The 16544-nt window shown below is 40.6% G+C and overlaps 3 pseudogenes; 1 reads left to right on the top strand and 2 right to left on the bottom strand.

The window, feature by feature from the left end:
- Positions 1 to 992: 992 nt before the first annotated feature.
- On the bottom strand, positions 993 to 1904 carry LOC143878686 (chitinase 2 pseudogene; annotated as a pseudogene).
- A 5290-nt stretch (positions 1905 to 7194) lies between these two features.
- Positions 7195 to 8106, bottom strand: LOC143878687 (chitinase 2 pseudogene; annotated as a pseudogene).
- Positions 8107 to 10180: 2074 nt separating this feature from the next.
- Positions 10181 to 11315, top strand: LOC143878688 (chitinase 2 pseudogene; annotated as a pseudogene).
- The last annotated feature ends 5229 nt before the right edge of the window (positions 11316 to 16544 follow it).

Here is a 16544-nt window from a genome sequence, read left to right on the forward strand (position 1 = left end):
AAACATTGGATAACTAAAACAGTTTTGAAGAGCTTTTCTTGGGAACCGCATAGAACTCACGCTTAGATGCTAGCCGTTAAGGGGAGGGTGCCCAACTCCTGATAAGCCTTTCACAGCCGTTCACTATTTCGATGTGGGATCTTTGCTTTCGCATAGAACTCCAACAATCTCCCCCTCTGCGTAGAAGCAATGTGGGAATTACGAGATCTTCCCCGAGGGATTTTCTCCATCCTTGAGGGTATATTGAATTAAGAGATCTTCTCCGAGGGATTTTCTCCTTCCTCAAGAGTATACCGGGGTTACCATGCCCTGGCTGTGGTACCACTTGGTGGGACCCAAGTAGGACTCACCTGTAAAAGCTAGCTATTAAGGGGAGGGTGCCCAAGTCCTTATAAGCTCTACCACATCCATTCACTTTTCCCAATTTTAGATCTTTGCTTTCGCATGGAACCCCAAACAGCGTCCACAACTGATTTTTGAAAACTTATAGTCTAGAGGAAAAACCAGGTTTCTTGGGGAATTAACTAGGCAGCCCCAACCTCTTTCCATCTATCAGCCTGATAGCCAAAGCTTGTAAGAAATTTAACAATGAGAACAGAGGGGTCTCCTTGTCTAAGGTCCTATATAACTCCAAGGGATCCTTCTTGTCACATGTTAATCAATCCAGCCACTAGCAGGATTGAGAATGACCAATGAGGCTTTACAAGCATACACTTGAAGAACATCAAGCCCCAATGTAACTGAGATTTTTTCCTACAGTTGATAGTTTAGAAGCTGATGTGAGAAATTCAGAAAGTAACTTAGACTTGATTGAAAAGGTTTTAATGTTTAATGAGCTAACTCTGCGAATACAGTTGGTTCCCAAGATGGGTTCCTTACAACTTTTATCACAACACATTTCACTAAAAGCATTTCTTATAGCCACACAAAGTACAAATAATTAATTGTAAGCTTATAACCGCACAAAATACAAAGTAGAAGAGTAAAAAACATCAATGGGAGCTGGCTAACAAGGCCTGAGATCGCCGCTCGTTACGGAATCCGTTTCCCATAGAGTCATCCGCGGACCAAACAAAGATTCCATGAAGCTTGCCGTCACTCTTAAGCCTACTGCACGCGCTAAAGAACCCATTATCTGGAGACAAACCACCGCTACCATCACTAATGAAGCTAACTAAGACTTTCCCCCCATTGTAATTAGAGCTCTGAGTATTGAAAAAGTCCAAAAATTGTGATACAGTCGTCCCCTGATCATATGCGTAGAATTGAAAATTGACATAATCTATAACATCCCCATATTTTCTCCATAAAGCCAAGTAATGACTCTGGACTTGTTCATCATCAAAAGGAGCTATAGAAGCAAACGAGATAACACCATTTTTCTTGAGAGTCGTCACGAGCCGTCCGATGCATTCTGCAAAGGTGTTGGGATCGGCGCTAAAGTGCTCATAGTCAATATCTATACCATCTAAATTATTCTGTTTGATGATTTTTGTTAGGGAGGAAACTGCATTTGCAACCCAGGAATTTATAGTAGAAGGGTTGAAAAAAGCGAAGACTCCACGCACACTATCCCCACCTAAGCTCAAAGCAACCTTCACATTCGAATGCTTACTCTTTATCGAACGAACTTGTGATGGATTAAGGTTGTTTGAGTCCCAAAACACATTGAATTTTCCATTGGTTGGGGCGGGGGAACCCGACGTGGTGTAGTCAATGGCAAAGGAGAGAAGGAAATGGAAGTCGACGCTGGGGTTTATTGGGACGTCGGAGAATTTGACGTTATTGAATTCCGCTCCGATGTATTCTCTGAAGAGATTGGAGGGTGGGGCTGCTTGGGTTGTGGAAAGAGCTAGGAGAGCTTGAAGAAGGAAGAGAGAGGAGAGGAGCTTAGAGAAATCCATGGTAGAGGCTGTTTTTGTGTTGAGTTTGGAGTGCAATGGAAATGGATATGGAAATGTCTGTATTTATAGACTTGTGATAGATTGGGCTATAGAAGAAAAGAGACATGTGTGCCGTTCGAGTTATTCTGTGTTCATATTTTTGTTTTCAAAAGGCTCCAGATTTCCGGCAGGGTTTAGACACTTCTCTTTGTTGTCCTTGGCCACATCCGCATCTTAGATTCATTAATTGAATTTTTCCTTTGACCACCTATTCTTTGGGGGCAGAGAAAGAGACAGAGAGAAAGAGAGAGAATATTACTTAGAGGCAATGTTGCATGGAGAAATTATAAGATGAATGGTATAAACACGTAAAGGAAGTACCACCCTTGATATTTGATCCAACAAATATCAAGGATGGGAAGATGAATACAATGTTTATATGGCCATTCATCATATAGTTTCCCCGTCGCGTGAGTACATGAGTACTCTTACGAGATCTCAGTGTCCGATTTGACTAACCTCGAGAAAAAGGACTCATTGATTCATCAATATATTTTAGGGGAATGACATTTCCCACGCCATAAACGGATAAAATCCCCTCCTTCAACGGTTACTGTGAGAATGGTTTGCTGCTTGATGATAAATTCACCCGAACGTTTTTCTTTGCCTTTAAAACTTAGCGATTAATGTTAAAAGGGGGGAATTTTATCTTGGGGGGGTTAGCGTGGTAATTTAATCCAATTCAAATTTTATTCCTTTAACATGATAATGATAACATGGTTATAAGATAATAATTGTAAATTTGTTATAGTAACCCAAGAGTCTGTTACCTTGCTGAAATTTTCCTACACTTGAAACTTCACTATTCTAAAATTTCAGTCTGCAGACTGCACTAATCTCAGTTCGCCACTATTTTGCACAAAAATTCAGTCGCCTAGAATTTCCAGAGGTCGCCTAATTTTATCCCACAGAAAAATATAAAACTCTGGACACAAACCTTCAGAAAATTGTTTAGATGAAGTCAAATAATTGGAATAGTGTAAGGTGATGGTCACTAAGCAGATGGATGGTTTCCTTGATAATAATATTGTACTTGGATGTAGAATTTTTTTTTCCTTTATTATATTACAGTTTGTCTATTATCACTGACCCTGCTTATCATGTTTGGTTCATTCAATGCCTAGTGTTTGTATAAGTCTATGTAGATGGAAAGGATTTTGTATTGAAACGCTTCTTTAGTTTCTGTTTTCTCTTTATCGGTTAATCTAGCGTTCTTACATGATGAATTGAATACAAAGGCTAAAGATAAGATAGTATCAGAGAAGCAAAACAATTTAATATTAGGAAAATGATATGGAGACCGAGAGTACCACGGATGGAGAGACCAACAATGAGAATGCGCCATGTGTGCAGTAAAAATTTAATATTTTGTTGATTGTGATTTTTTGGCGACAACCCATTTGTTCAGTCTCCTGCTGGGTGGTACTCTCAGTCTCTCTAGCATTACTCTATGCGTCATAAACTTTTGCCTTTTATTTTCGTCTCCTACCAGAAGGATCATATGGCTTGCAAGAAGATTCTCTCAAGTCTGCCTCCAAAATATAAAGACTAGTTCTTAATTGATTTCGCATCTTTGTCCTGCAATTCCATAACTGACATGGTCGCCGAAAACATTGGATAACTAAAACAGTTTTGAAGAGCTTCTCTCATGACCGAGGGTGCCCAACTCTTGATAAGCCCTTCCGCATCTGTTCACTTTTCAATGTGGGATCTTTGCTTTCGAATAGAACACCAGCAATCCCCCCCTTCACGTGGAAGCAACGTCGAAACTACGAGTTCTTCCCCGAGGGATTTTCTCCATCCTCAAGGGTATACCAGGGTTACCATGCTCTAGCTTTGGTACCAATTGTTGGGACCCAAGTATGACTCACCTGTAAAATCTACCTATTAAGGGGATTTCGGCCGAAATTTAAACATGTTATGAGTAACCTAGGAGTCTGTTACCTTGCTAGAATTTTCCTACACTTGAAACTTCACTATTCTAAAATTTCAGCCTGCAGACTGCACTAATCTCAGTTCGCCACTATTTTTTTTTACAGCACAAAAATTCAGTCGCCTGGAATTTCCAGAGGACGCCTAATTTTATCCCACAGAAAAATATAAAACTCTGGACACAAACCTTCAGAAAATTGTTTAGATGAAGTCAAATAATTGGAATATTGTAAGGTGATGCTCACTAAGCAGATGGATGGTTTCCTTGATAATAATATTGTACTTGGATGTAGAATTTTTTTTTCCTTTATTATATTACAGTTTGTCTATTATCACTGACCCTGCTTATCATGTTTGGTTCATTCAATGCCTAGTGTTTGTATAAGTCTATGTAGATGGAAAGGATTTTGTATTGAAACGCTTCTTTAGTTTCTGTTTTCTCTTTATCGGCTAATCTAGCGTTCTTACATGATGAATTGAACACAAAGATTACAGTATGTGAGCGAGTGCTCTTGTAAGAGTTTTTATATGGTGCCGGAGCCCACAACCGCACTTGATATTTGATCCGACAGCAGCTCATTTTTTCAGAGGCTGCTGTTGGATCAAACATCAAGGGTTGTACTTTTGTCGTACCAGCCACATAGGACTTGACGCTCGGGCACCATATAATTTCCCGCTCATGTAATCTTTAATTATTGTTGTGCCCAAGTCCTCATTTACCCAAAATGCTGACAAAAAAATGTTAGAAGGGTATAATTAGGGCTGCAACTCGAGCCGGGTTTTACCCGACCTGCATCGACCCGACCCGAAAATAGCCTGGGTCGGGTTCAGGTTTCATGGGTTTCGGGTCGAACCGGGTTCAGCATTCAAAAGCCCGCATGAATCTCGGGTCGAGCCGGGTTTGAAGGGGCCCGACCCGACCCGACCCGAGTTACATAAGTTATAGTATGTACATTTTTTTCTATTGTTAGTTAAAAGTTAAAGGGATAATTACATTTACACCCCCTCTAGTTTCTGACACATCCACTTCCACCCCTATAGTTTAAAACATGACAAATACACCCTTGTAGTTTCAATTTGTTTAAGGTAGGCCCCTCAGCTGAAGGTTCGTCCATAGATTGAAGGGTTAGGATGATCCAATGGAGCTGATTTTTTGGGCACACCCTATCTATGTCAGGACCCATCAAATGAACGCTTTGGATCATCCAAACAATGTGGGCCCACATTATTTAGATGATTTTTTGGTAGTGTTTGGATTCTGGTAGGGGCCCACATTATTTGGATGATCCAAAGCGTTCATTTGATGGGTCCTGACATAGATATGGTGTGCCCAAAAAATCAGCTCCATCGGATCATCCTAACCCTTCAATCTATGGACGAACCTTCAGCTGAGGGGGGAAACCTTAAACAAATTGAAACTACAGGGGTGTATTTGTCACGTTCTAAACTATAGGGGTGGAAGTAGATGTGTCAGAAACTAGAGGGGGTGTAAATGTAATTATCCCAAAGTTAAAAGTGAAAACCCACGCACCCACTGTTACTGTATGTGAGTGTAATTTCTGCTTCTATGAGTTGAGTTGATTCAAGTGTTTGATTCAGCATTGTTTGATTGTAATTACAACATTGTTTGATTACAGCATTGTTTGATTCAAGTGTGATGTGAGTGTAATTACATCATTGTTTGATTCAAGTGTAATGTGAGTGTAATTTCTGCTTCTATGAGTTGAGTTGCCTTGCCAAACAAGAATTTTCCTTAAAAATTTACGTCAACGTGAAAAAACCCGACCTGACCCGAACCGACCCGAGATTTATCATGGGTAGGGCTGGGTTTGGGAATCGTGGGTTTTCCGAAAAAAAACCCGACCCGAGATATTTCTCAGGTAGGGTTGGGTTCTCCAAAACCCGACCCGCCCGACCCGAGTTGCAGCCCTAGGTATAATGTGACAAAACAATGTTAGAAGGGTATAATGTGACAAAGGCTAAAGGTAAGATAGCATCACAGAAGCAAAACAATTTAATATTAGGAAAATGATATGGAGACCGAGAGTACCACGGATGGAGAGACCAACAATGAGAATGCGCCATGTGTGCAGTAAAAATTTAATATTTTGTTGATTGTGATTTTTTGGCGACAACCCATTTGTTCAGTCCCCTGCTGGGTGGTACTCTCAGTCTCTCTACCATTACTCTATGCGTCATAAACTTTTGCCTTTTATTTTCGTTTCCTACCAGAAGGATCATATGGCTTGCAAGAAGATTCTCTCAAGTCTGCCTCCAAAAATATAAAGACTAGTTCTTAATTGACTCCGCATCTTTGTCCTGCAATTCAATAACCGACATGGTAAACTGTTTTGAAGAGCTTTTCTTGGGAACAGCGTAGAACTCACGCTTAGATGCTAGCCGTTAAGGGGAGGGTGCCCAACTCCTGATAAGCCCTTCACAGCCGTTCACTATTTCGATGTGGGATCTTTGCTTTCGCATAGAACTCCAACAATCTCCCCCTCTGCGTAGAAGCAATGTGGGAATTACGAGATCTTCCCCGAGGGATTTTCTCCATCCTTGAGGGTATATTGAATTAAGAGATCTTCTCCGAGGGATTTTCTCCTTCCTCGAGAGTATACCGGGGTTACCATGCCCTGGCTGTGGTACCACTTGGTGGGACCCAAGTAGGACTCACCTGTAAAAGCTAGCTATTAAGGGGAGGGTGCCCAAGTCCTTATAAGTTCTACCACATCCATTCACTTTTCCCAATGTTAGATCTTTGCTTTCGCATGGAACCCCAAACAGCGTCCACAACTGATTTTTGAAAACTTATAGTCTAGAGGAAAAACCAGGTTTCCTGGGGAAATTAACTAGGCAGCCCCAACCTCTTTCCATCTATCAGCCTGATAGCCAAAGCTTGTAAGAAATTTAACAATGAGAACAGAGGGGTCTCCTTGTCTAAGGTCCTATATAACTCCAAGGGATCCTTCTTGTCACATGTTAATCAATCCAGCCACTAGCAGGATTGAGAATGACCAATGAGGCTTTACAAGCATACACTTGAAGAACATCAAGCCCCAATGTAACTGAGATTTTTTCCTACAGTTGATAGTTTATCAGCTGATGTGAGAAATTCAGAAAGTAACTTAGACTTGATTGAAAAGGTTTTAATGTTTAATGAGCTAACTCTGCGAATACAGTTGGTTCCCAAGATGGGTTCCTTACAACTTTTATCACAACACATTTCACTAAAAGCATTTCTTATAGCCACACAAAGTACAAATAATTAATTATAAGCTTATAACCGCACAAAATACAAAGTAGAAGAGTAAAAACATCAATGGGAGCTGGCTAACAAGGCCTGAGATCGCCGCTCGTTACGGAATCCGTTTCCCATAGAGTCATCTGCGGACCAAACAAAGATTCCATGAAGCTTGCCTTCACTCTTAAGCCTACTGCACGCGCTAAAGAACCCGTTGTCTGGAGACAAACCGCCGCTACCATCACTAATGAAGCTAACTAAGACTTTTCCCCCATTGTAATTAGAGCTCTGAGTATTGAAAAAGTCCAAAAATTGTGATACAGTCGTCCCCTGATCATATGCATAGAATTGAAAATTGACATAATCTATAACATCCCCATATTTTCTCCATAAAGCCAAGTAATGACTCTGGACTTGTTCATCATCAAAAGGAGCTATAGAAGCAAAAGAGATAACACCATTTTTCTTGAGAGTCGTCACGAGCCGTCCGATGCATTCTGCAAAGGTGTTGGGATCGGCGCTAAAGTGCTCATAGTCAATATCTATACCATCTAAATTATTCTGTTTGATGATTTTTGTTAGGGAGGAAACTGCATTTGCAACCCAGGAATTTATAGTAGAAGGGTTGAAAAAAGCGAAGACTCCACGCACACTATCCCCACCTAAGCTCAAAGCAACCTTCACATTCGAATGCTTACTCTTTATCGAACGAACTTGCGATGGATTAAGGTTGTTTGAGTCCCAAAACACATTGAATTTTCCATTGGTTGGGGCGGGGGAACCCGACGTGGTGTAGTCAATGGCAAAGGAGAGAAGGAAATGGAAGTCGACGCTGGGGTTTATTGGGACGTCGGAGAATTTGACGTTATTAAATTCCGCTCCGATGTATTCTCTGAAGAGATTGGAGGGTGGGGCTGCTTGGGTTGTGGAAAGAGCTAGGAGAGCTTGAAGAAGGAAGAGAGAGTAGAGGAGCTTAGAGAAATCCATGGTAGAGGCTGTTTTTGTGTTGAGTTTGGAGTGCAATGGAAATGGATATGGAAATGTCTGTATTTATAGACTTGTGATAGATTGGGCTATAGAAGAAAAGAGACATGTGTGCCGTTCGAGTTATTCTGTGTTCATATTTTTGTTTTCAAAAGGCTCCAGATTTCCGGCAGGGTTTAGACACTTCTCTTTGTTGTCCTTGGCCACATCCGCATCTTAGATTCATTAATTGAATTTTTCCTTTGACCACCTATTCTTTGGGGGCAGAGAAAGAGACAAAGAGAAAGAGAGAGAATATTACTTAGAGGCAATGTTGCATGGAGAAATTATAAGATGAATGGTATAAACACGTAAAGGAAGTACCACCCTTGATATTTGATCCAACAAATATCAAGGATGGGAAGATGAATACAGTGTTTATATGGCCATTCATCATATAGTTTCCCTGTCGCGTGAGTACATGAGTACTCTTACGAGATCTCAGTGTCCGATTTGACTAACCTCGAGAAAAAGGACTCATTGATTCATCAATATATTTTAGGGGAATGACATTTCCCACCCCATAAACAGATAAAATCCCCTCCTTCAACGGTTTCTGTGAGAATGGTTTGCTGCTTGATGATAAATTCACCCTTTGAATGTTTTTCTTTGCCTTTAAAACTTAGCGACTAACGTTAAAGGGGGGAATTTTATCTTGGGGGGGTTAGCGTGGTAATTTAGTCCAATTCAAATTTTATTCCTTTAACATGATAATGATAACATGGTTATAAGATAATAATTGTAAATTTGTTATAGTAGTACTTAGAAAAAATAGATAGAAAATATCTATTAGTGTTGTAGTTAATCCTAAAGTAATGGAATCTGATGTTTTCAACACAAGTACGTCGCCCATTCAGAAGCCAAGAATGTGCAGCGTGTAACACATAAGCTCCCCTTTGAATTTTATTGAAGTTACACATCATTTGCTCAAGAATCCTTCTCATCCACTGAAGACTATGATACATGTGGCTTGCAGGTAGGGTGCTCAAAACCATCATCTCGTGGGTCACCATGAGATCGTGCCATGTCTGTGAATCCATCCAAATGGATGATCCTTTGTTTTTGGTGGGTTCCAAATGGATGATCCTAGCCCCTTGACCAAGAGGCTTTCTAAGGGGCTCTTTGGATGTAAGGAAACATTTTATTGAAAGTTAATTTCTTTGAAAATTCAGTTATCTTGTGTTGAATAAATCTATTACCATTGCACCTTTTTTTTCCAATCTATTAATGCCATGTTTGGCAACTATGAAAACTTATTCCATGGAATATCCGCGGGCCAATGCATGAGTTGGCTGGACTGGATATAGCATAAAAAATTCCTAAAAATAGTGAAAAGAAGATCCATATTTAGAATTGATTTTTTTGTTTTTCCTGACTTTTTAAGAGGAAACAATCTCTAGCCTTATGTTCTCTTTTGCATAGGAAAGACTTAAAAGGGTTTGTCATGGGACTGACTTTGTCCCCGTCGTGGCTCCCCTTCTTCGACTAGTCCTTCTTGGACTTCTCTCCCCCACCTTTGTTGTTGTAGTATTGCTTGGATTGCTTTCCCTTGGCTCTCTCTTCAGCCCTATGTCTCTTATCCTTAGGAGCCCGACCGCCAGAAATGATTTGATCTCCGTATGCCGGAAATAGTTCTGCAAGCAGGGGGGTCCAGAGCTAAGCCCCCCTCCTCACCCTTACCCTCCCAAGTCTCTCCATCTCCCTCGCATCTCTCAAAACAGGCCCCACAATCCATGGAATATTTTTTCATGGTGGTCAAACACTCAAACATGGCCTAAAATTTTCTTTGTTTTATAGGAAAATTCAATCCTTCTAGAACTAACCATTATTCCACAAAATATTAGTCAAGGGAACAAGCATCATGGCTGCCCAGAGAAGAATCAAGAAAATATGAGCCAATCTTAATCTCCAAAGATAAGAAGATAAGATGGTCAATGGAGGAGTTTCAACCAATCAAACATAGGACCAAGGAAAAAAATAATTTTAGAGATGTGTCCATTCCAATACATAAATAAGACCACTCTGAACAACTCAAACGGCACGCTACATGTCACTTTCCATTAGAACCAAAAACTTTCCTATTTATCAGAACTCCATAAATACATATGTTACCATATCCATTTCCATTGCACTAGTCCAAACACAGCACAAAAGCAGTCTCTACCATGGATTTCTCTAAGCTCCTCTCCTCTCTCTTCCTTCTTCAAGCTCTCCTAGCTCTTTCCACAACCCAAGCAGCCCCACCCTCCAATCTCTTCCGAGAATACATCGGAGCGGAATTCAAAAATGTCAAATTCTCCGATGTCCCAATAAACCCCGGAGTCAACTTCCATTTCATTCTCTCCTTCGCCATTGACTACACAACTTCAAGTTCTCCCTCCCCCACCAACGGAAAATTCAATGTGTTTTGGGACTCAGGCAACCTTAGTCCATCACAAGTTAGTTCAATAAAGAGTATGCATTCGAATGTGAAGGTTGCTTTAAGCTTAGGTGGGGATAGTGTGGGCGGAGGCCCTGCTTATTTCAACCCTTCTACTATAGATTCTTGGGTTGGAAATGCAGTTTCCTCCCTAACAAGAATCGTGAAACAGTATCATTTAGATGGTATAGATATTGACTATGAGCACTTTAGAGCCGATCCCAACACCTTCGCGGAGTGCATCGGACGGCTCGTGACGACTCTAAAGAACAATGGTGTTATCTCTTTTGCTTCTATAGCTCCTTTTGATGATGACCAAGTTCAGAGCCATTACCTGGCTTTGTGGAGGAAATATGGGCATGTTATAGACTATGTCAATTTCCAATTCTACGCGTATGATAAGGGGACGACTGTAACGCAATTTTTGAGCTATTTCAATACTCAGAGCTCTAATTACAATGGGGGTAAAGTCTTGGCTAGCTTCATTAGCGATGGCAGCGGCGGTTTGTCTCCGGATGGCGGGTTCTTTAGCGCGTGCAGTAGGCTCAAGAATGAGGGCAAGCTTCATGGAATCTTCATTTGGTCTACAGATGACTCTAAGGGAAATGGCTTTCGTTATGAGCGACAATCTCAAGCCTTGTTAGCCAGCTCCCATTGATCTTTTTTACTCTTCCTCTCTGTATAAAATGAAGTATCTCCTCTGTACTTTGTGTGCTTATAAGAAATGCTTTTAGTGAAATGGGTGTTATTAGAAGTTATAAGGAACCCATCTTGGGAACCAACTGTAGTTGCAGAGTAAGCTCATTAAACATAAAACCCATCTTATCCCTGGTCTAACCTTTTCACCACTGGGAAGAACATCTGGCTCCAAAGCACCCTTGTGTTCTACATGAACTGGTGGAAATAATCTCAGCGATTCACACAAAGCTGCATGCAAATAAACTAACCCAGCAAGCTCCTCAGTTTTAAAAACTACCGGTTTTCAAAATCTAACAGACAAGAAATTGAACCAGAGGATTGAATTCCTCTGTCTGGAAGTGTTAAATATGCTTTGGCGGAAGGGTTTTATCTTCTCCTGTTGAATCCGTACCGGATTCCGGCCATACCTTACCGCCGGCAAATCTTTAACTTCATTTCTACCTTTTTACCTCACTGGCCTTTCATCTTCATCACTTTGAAGCTACAAACCCTAACTCAAAGTTCTCTAAAACCCTAGATCCAAAGTTACAAACCCTAGACTTGTATTCCTATTCCTCAGATTTATTCTTTCCATACCTTTAACCCTTGATTGAAGCTTCACAAATCCTAGATCTGCTATATTAGAACCTGGATCAAAACCTGTAAACCCTAAATTGAGCATTTTCTTGTGTCCAAACCTAAGATTTATCCCCCGGTTAGTGTATTCCGAAAAAGATGATCATCAGGAACTTTTTTAGTAGCCGTCGATCCAGCCCTCCGAGATTTATTGACACTGATCTCCCACCCGAATCGTTCTTATGCCCTTGTGTTCTCAATCTTGAGAGATTATCAGGCCTATTTCTAGCTTGTCTTGATGGAGGTTACTCAACTCTGGAAATATTTGATTCCTTGTGCTCAGTTCTCTCGTCGGGAAACTGATGTGGCAGAAAGGAAAGTGTGAAAGGAAAAGAAACCTCATAAAAAACCTGCCAGATGAGCGTTTCTTTGCACATAAATCTCACATAAAGTAACAGAAACTACAAAAATATGCCTTTCATTACAGGGAAACTCAACAGAAACTACAGAAATATACGTTTAAACAGAAACTGTGAGAACTAACATGCAGAATTATGCCAACATAGAACCTAGTCTAAAATAAGTGGGTCCAACCCTCTAAAGTCAATCAAAATAAGAAAATCATGACAAACAGAAGCTGAACAATAACAATGCCAATCAAATTGTCACAAATATAGAGTTGCGAAGATAGAATTGCCAAGATATAAATCAGTCAACCAACATAGACTTGACATAAAAACTACATATGTATGCTAATAGATCCTATTGAGCAGGCCCATTGCCCAGTTGCTTAATCATCCCAAAAAACAACCAGGGATTCCTCGAACAAATCATGTCGCCCTGTCAAAATACCCATCACTTCAATAGGGTGATTACGTGCAGAAGGAGAAAAAAAACATGAATAACAAGAAAAAATCATATTTGTGGAATCCTAAATCCACCCAAAATCAAATAGATCAAGTGTTCAAATTGTTAAAATCAATTGAGTATCAAATGAACTTAATCAAGTATCAAAAAATCATGAAGAGATCCGTTTCGAACTTTCATTTTAAAAATTAGAGAAAATTACTTTCAAAATGAAGGGCACAAAAGTAACCAAAAAATAAATGTGTAGAGCTTTTTTGGAACAACAAATGTATTCCTGAAGAAAAGATGTATTCCTGCAAAGATGTATTCCTTTTTTGGAACAACAAATGTATTCCTGCAAAATCCGTTTGGAACAACAAATGTATTCCTGCAAAGATCTAAAGCTCATATAGAGCTTTTTTGAAACAAAGATATGTGGATCAATATAGGAGGAAAAAAATTCGAAACCCTAACCCAGTAAGGGGACTGTTGAAACCCTAAACCCTCATATTTATGATTTTGAAGAAGAAGGGCAAAAAAGAGGAGGAGAACGAAGAAGAAAAATAAAAATGGAGGTCTAGTTAGGGCAAAAAAGTGGAAAAAAAAGAAGAAGAAAAGAAATGGTTGAAGAAGAAGAAAAAAAGACGGAAGAATAAGAAGAAGAAGAAGAGGGGAAGGGACTTACCGGACGAGTGTAGGTGGTCGTGCCGGCGGGCCACGGGGAGACTTCTCGAAGATGAGGGAGAGTTTTGACCTTTTGGGTGGAAGAGCTAGGGCAGAGAATAGTCGAGAGAGTGAAAAAGGCCTGGGAAAAGTCGGGGAAAAAAACCCCTTTCCGATGCAAAAGGTCGGAAACTTTGCACGCAAAAGTCGCGGAAACGTTTTTTCCACGTAATTTTTTTGGGTTTTCCACGTCACTTAAAAAAGTTTACTCGGAAAACAACGAAACACCCAAAATCCAGTTTTCCGTGGAAAAAAAGGGGGTTTTCCGCAGAAAAGTGAAGGGAAAGAAAATATGAGAACACAGCATTGGGGATCTCTAACCCCTGTTGCCGGAGATTGATATTCGCCCATGGTCAAGTGGTTAGTCCGAGTTGGGCTGGTCCAAGATCACATTCAGGATCCCTGGGAAGCATTGAGAACAAAGACACGAAGGGGCGACAGTTGGACTTTGGGCCTAGAAGCGCCCCGAGTCATCAGCCTACTGAGTGTAAGAGACGAACAACGGCAAATGCTAGTGATTGGATGTGTCCAAACTGCAACTACTGAAACTTTGGAACCCGATCTATTTGTAGAAAATGCTCGACTAAGAGAAATAAAGTAGGTGTTCCTAAGAGTAGCAATAACTCTAATTTAATATGGAGACCTACGATACCCGCGGCAGGGGCGGTCAAGAACGGTGCCTTAGAAATTGATATCCCAGGCAGTCTAATAGAGGAAAGGAAAGGATACTTGAAGAGATGCCTGATTGGTAGTTTTAATTCTTAAATCAGGGTCCATGATGCTTGAAGATGTGTGGGAATGGGCGAAAAAACAATGGAACCTTCACGATCTTCCAAAGCCTTTCTCTATTAATGCCATGGATGTCTTATTTTGTTTTGAAACAGAGCGCCAGGCTAGTACTATTCTGAGGCGGGGTGGAGAGATGCGGGGTGAGTATCTCTCCTCTCTGAAACCTTGGTTCCTGGCGTATAATATTGGCGCTTGAACTATCTGGGTCAGATTTTACGATATTCCCCTTCACGCTTGGGCCTCTGCAATCGTGGAGATTCTTGGAAATCACCTGGGTCAGGTCCTTCAAACTGAGCTTTATGGCAATCATGATCATTGTTTGACTTATGCTTCAACCTTAGTAATGACATCCCTCTGGAAGTCCATGCCCTCCTCCCTGAGTTTAAGAATTGATTCTTCTGTTTATTCGGTGAGAGTTAAGGTGGTTTCCAAAGGAGGCATAAATAGCCTGGCGATGTCGGTAGTGGGGGAATCCAGCAGTAAAGACAATTCACTACTTTCTGTCGGTTTTGAATCCAAATCCGTGGACAAGGGTTCGCCGGCGATGGGGACAATATCGGAAAAGGTGGTCATGAATAGTGTTGTGATTCCTGGCAATGTCAGGGAGCCTTGGCGGGCCCTAGTTCAAAATTTGAATTCGACCTTGATGATCCCGAGAAGTCAGAACCTGAGTCGGCTAACTTGTCGGAAAGTAGGGAAGCTGCCGTGAGAGGCCCTGGGATCAGGAATGGATGGAGACGGCAGGTTAACGCGGTCCATACCGGCCACATTTCAATTTGATCTTCCTGCCATTGTGAAAATTTGTCCACTTGCAAAACAAACTAGATTACCATTTACTTCTAGTTCTAGTTCTTCCCCTTGATTTGATCTGATTCATTGTGATGGTTGAGGTGGTTATTCAACACATCACACTGGGATATTTGTTGTTTCCTTAGCTATTATGGATTATTTCTCTTGATTCATTTGGTGTGTCCTTTGCATCTCAAATCTGATGTCAAACTCATTTATTTCATTCGATCTGATCATCATTACTTAATACTCATTTCAATTATTAGATCAAGCAAACATACATAGTTAATAGAACTAATTTTTCTCCAATGACATGACGCAATATTTTTAGATCCATGGTATAATTCAATAAGATAGATGTGTTGCCACTCCACAACCAAATGATGTTGCAGAAAGAACATATTGACCTGTCCTACAAATAGCTCATGCATCAAGGTTTCAAGCCAATTTACCATTTATTTTGGGGTGAATGGATACCTAATTAATTGTATTCCAACACCTTTTGTTACCAAAAATACTGTATGAAATACTTTTTCATAAACCACCCATATACATACGTTTAAGGATATTCAACCATTCTTACTTCTTATTTTGACAAATTCAACCTGCGGGCCCACAAGGGTGGTTTTTGGTTACCAATTTGGCCAAAAGGCTATCAAATATTTGATCTCCAAACCGGCCAAGACTATTTTCACTAGTCGAAATTTCGTATTTCATGAAACCATTTTTTCCATACAGCAACAACAGTTCTCTTGTCCCTTCTCCGCTTGTTCTTTCCTTTCTTTTCTTTATATGTAAGCTAGGATTGAACCTCCGACCTCATGGTTGAGGGCCCTCGTTCTTCTTTTGCACGCACTCGTCTCTTCCCTACGTGTCTCATAAATCATCTTATTTGGGCCCACCTGCTGTCAATAAAGACAACCATGCCAACCCCATAGCCCCACTGACTAGCACTGATGGTGTCCACCACATCCCCACATTTCTAGGCTACTCCTTGTCCTTTTCAACAATAGGTCCCATATAAGGTGTTCATGATCCATTTTGTAACTTCATTTCATATAGTCGCTTGCCCCCCTCACCTTCTTTGCTTTAGTTGTGTATTCTATTCTCAAACCTACCTCTAGGGCTTAAAGAAGCCTTTAGACAATGGTTTGCCAAATTCTTCATGGCCCTTACTATAGCTAATTTTATACAATTCAGAATACTCCTTTTTTTTTTTTTTTTTTGGTAACACAGGGTGTCCCCACCCCCTTTGGAAGTAGGACTATTCCATACGGATGCGCGCAATCGCCCATAAACCACGTGCATCAGGTAATCCCGGGTGGATTGGATCACAAGTCTCTGGGAAGCAAACCCGTGACTTATCCGGAAGAGCCAACACCCGTATGGGCAAATACTCCCTCTTCACTCGACATATATGCTACATCAAATTTCATAACGTTAGTTGTCTATGTTGATGATATCATTTTCACTGAGAACAATCTCCAAGTCATTGACACTCTCAAAGCATTCCTTAATCTCCAATTTTACATAACAGACCTTGGCCCCTCAAGTATTTTTTTGGAAATTGAAGTTGCTAGTT

The sequence above is a fragment of the Tasmannia lanceolata genome, unplaced genomic scaffold, assembly GCF_043159265.1.
Source record: "Tasmannia lanceolata isolate RefF3 unplaced genomic scaffold, GAP_Taslan_0.1 ptg000006l, whole genome shotgun sequence".
NCBI classification, from domain to species: Eukaryota; Viridiplantae; Streptophyta; class Magnoliopsida; order Canellales; family Winteraceae; genus Tasmannia; species Tasmannia lanceolata.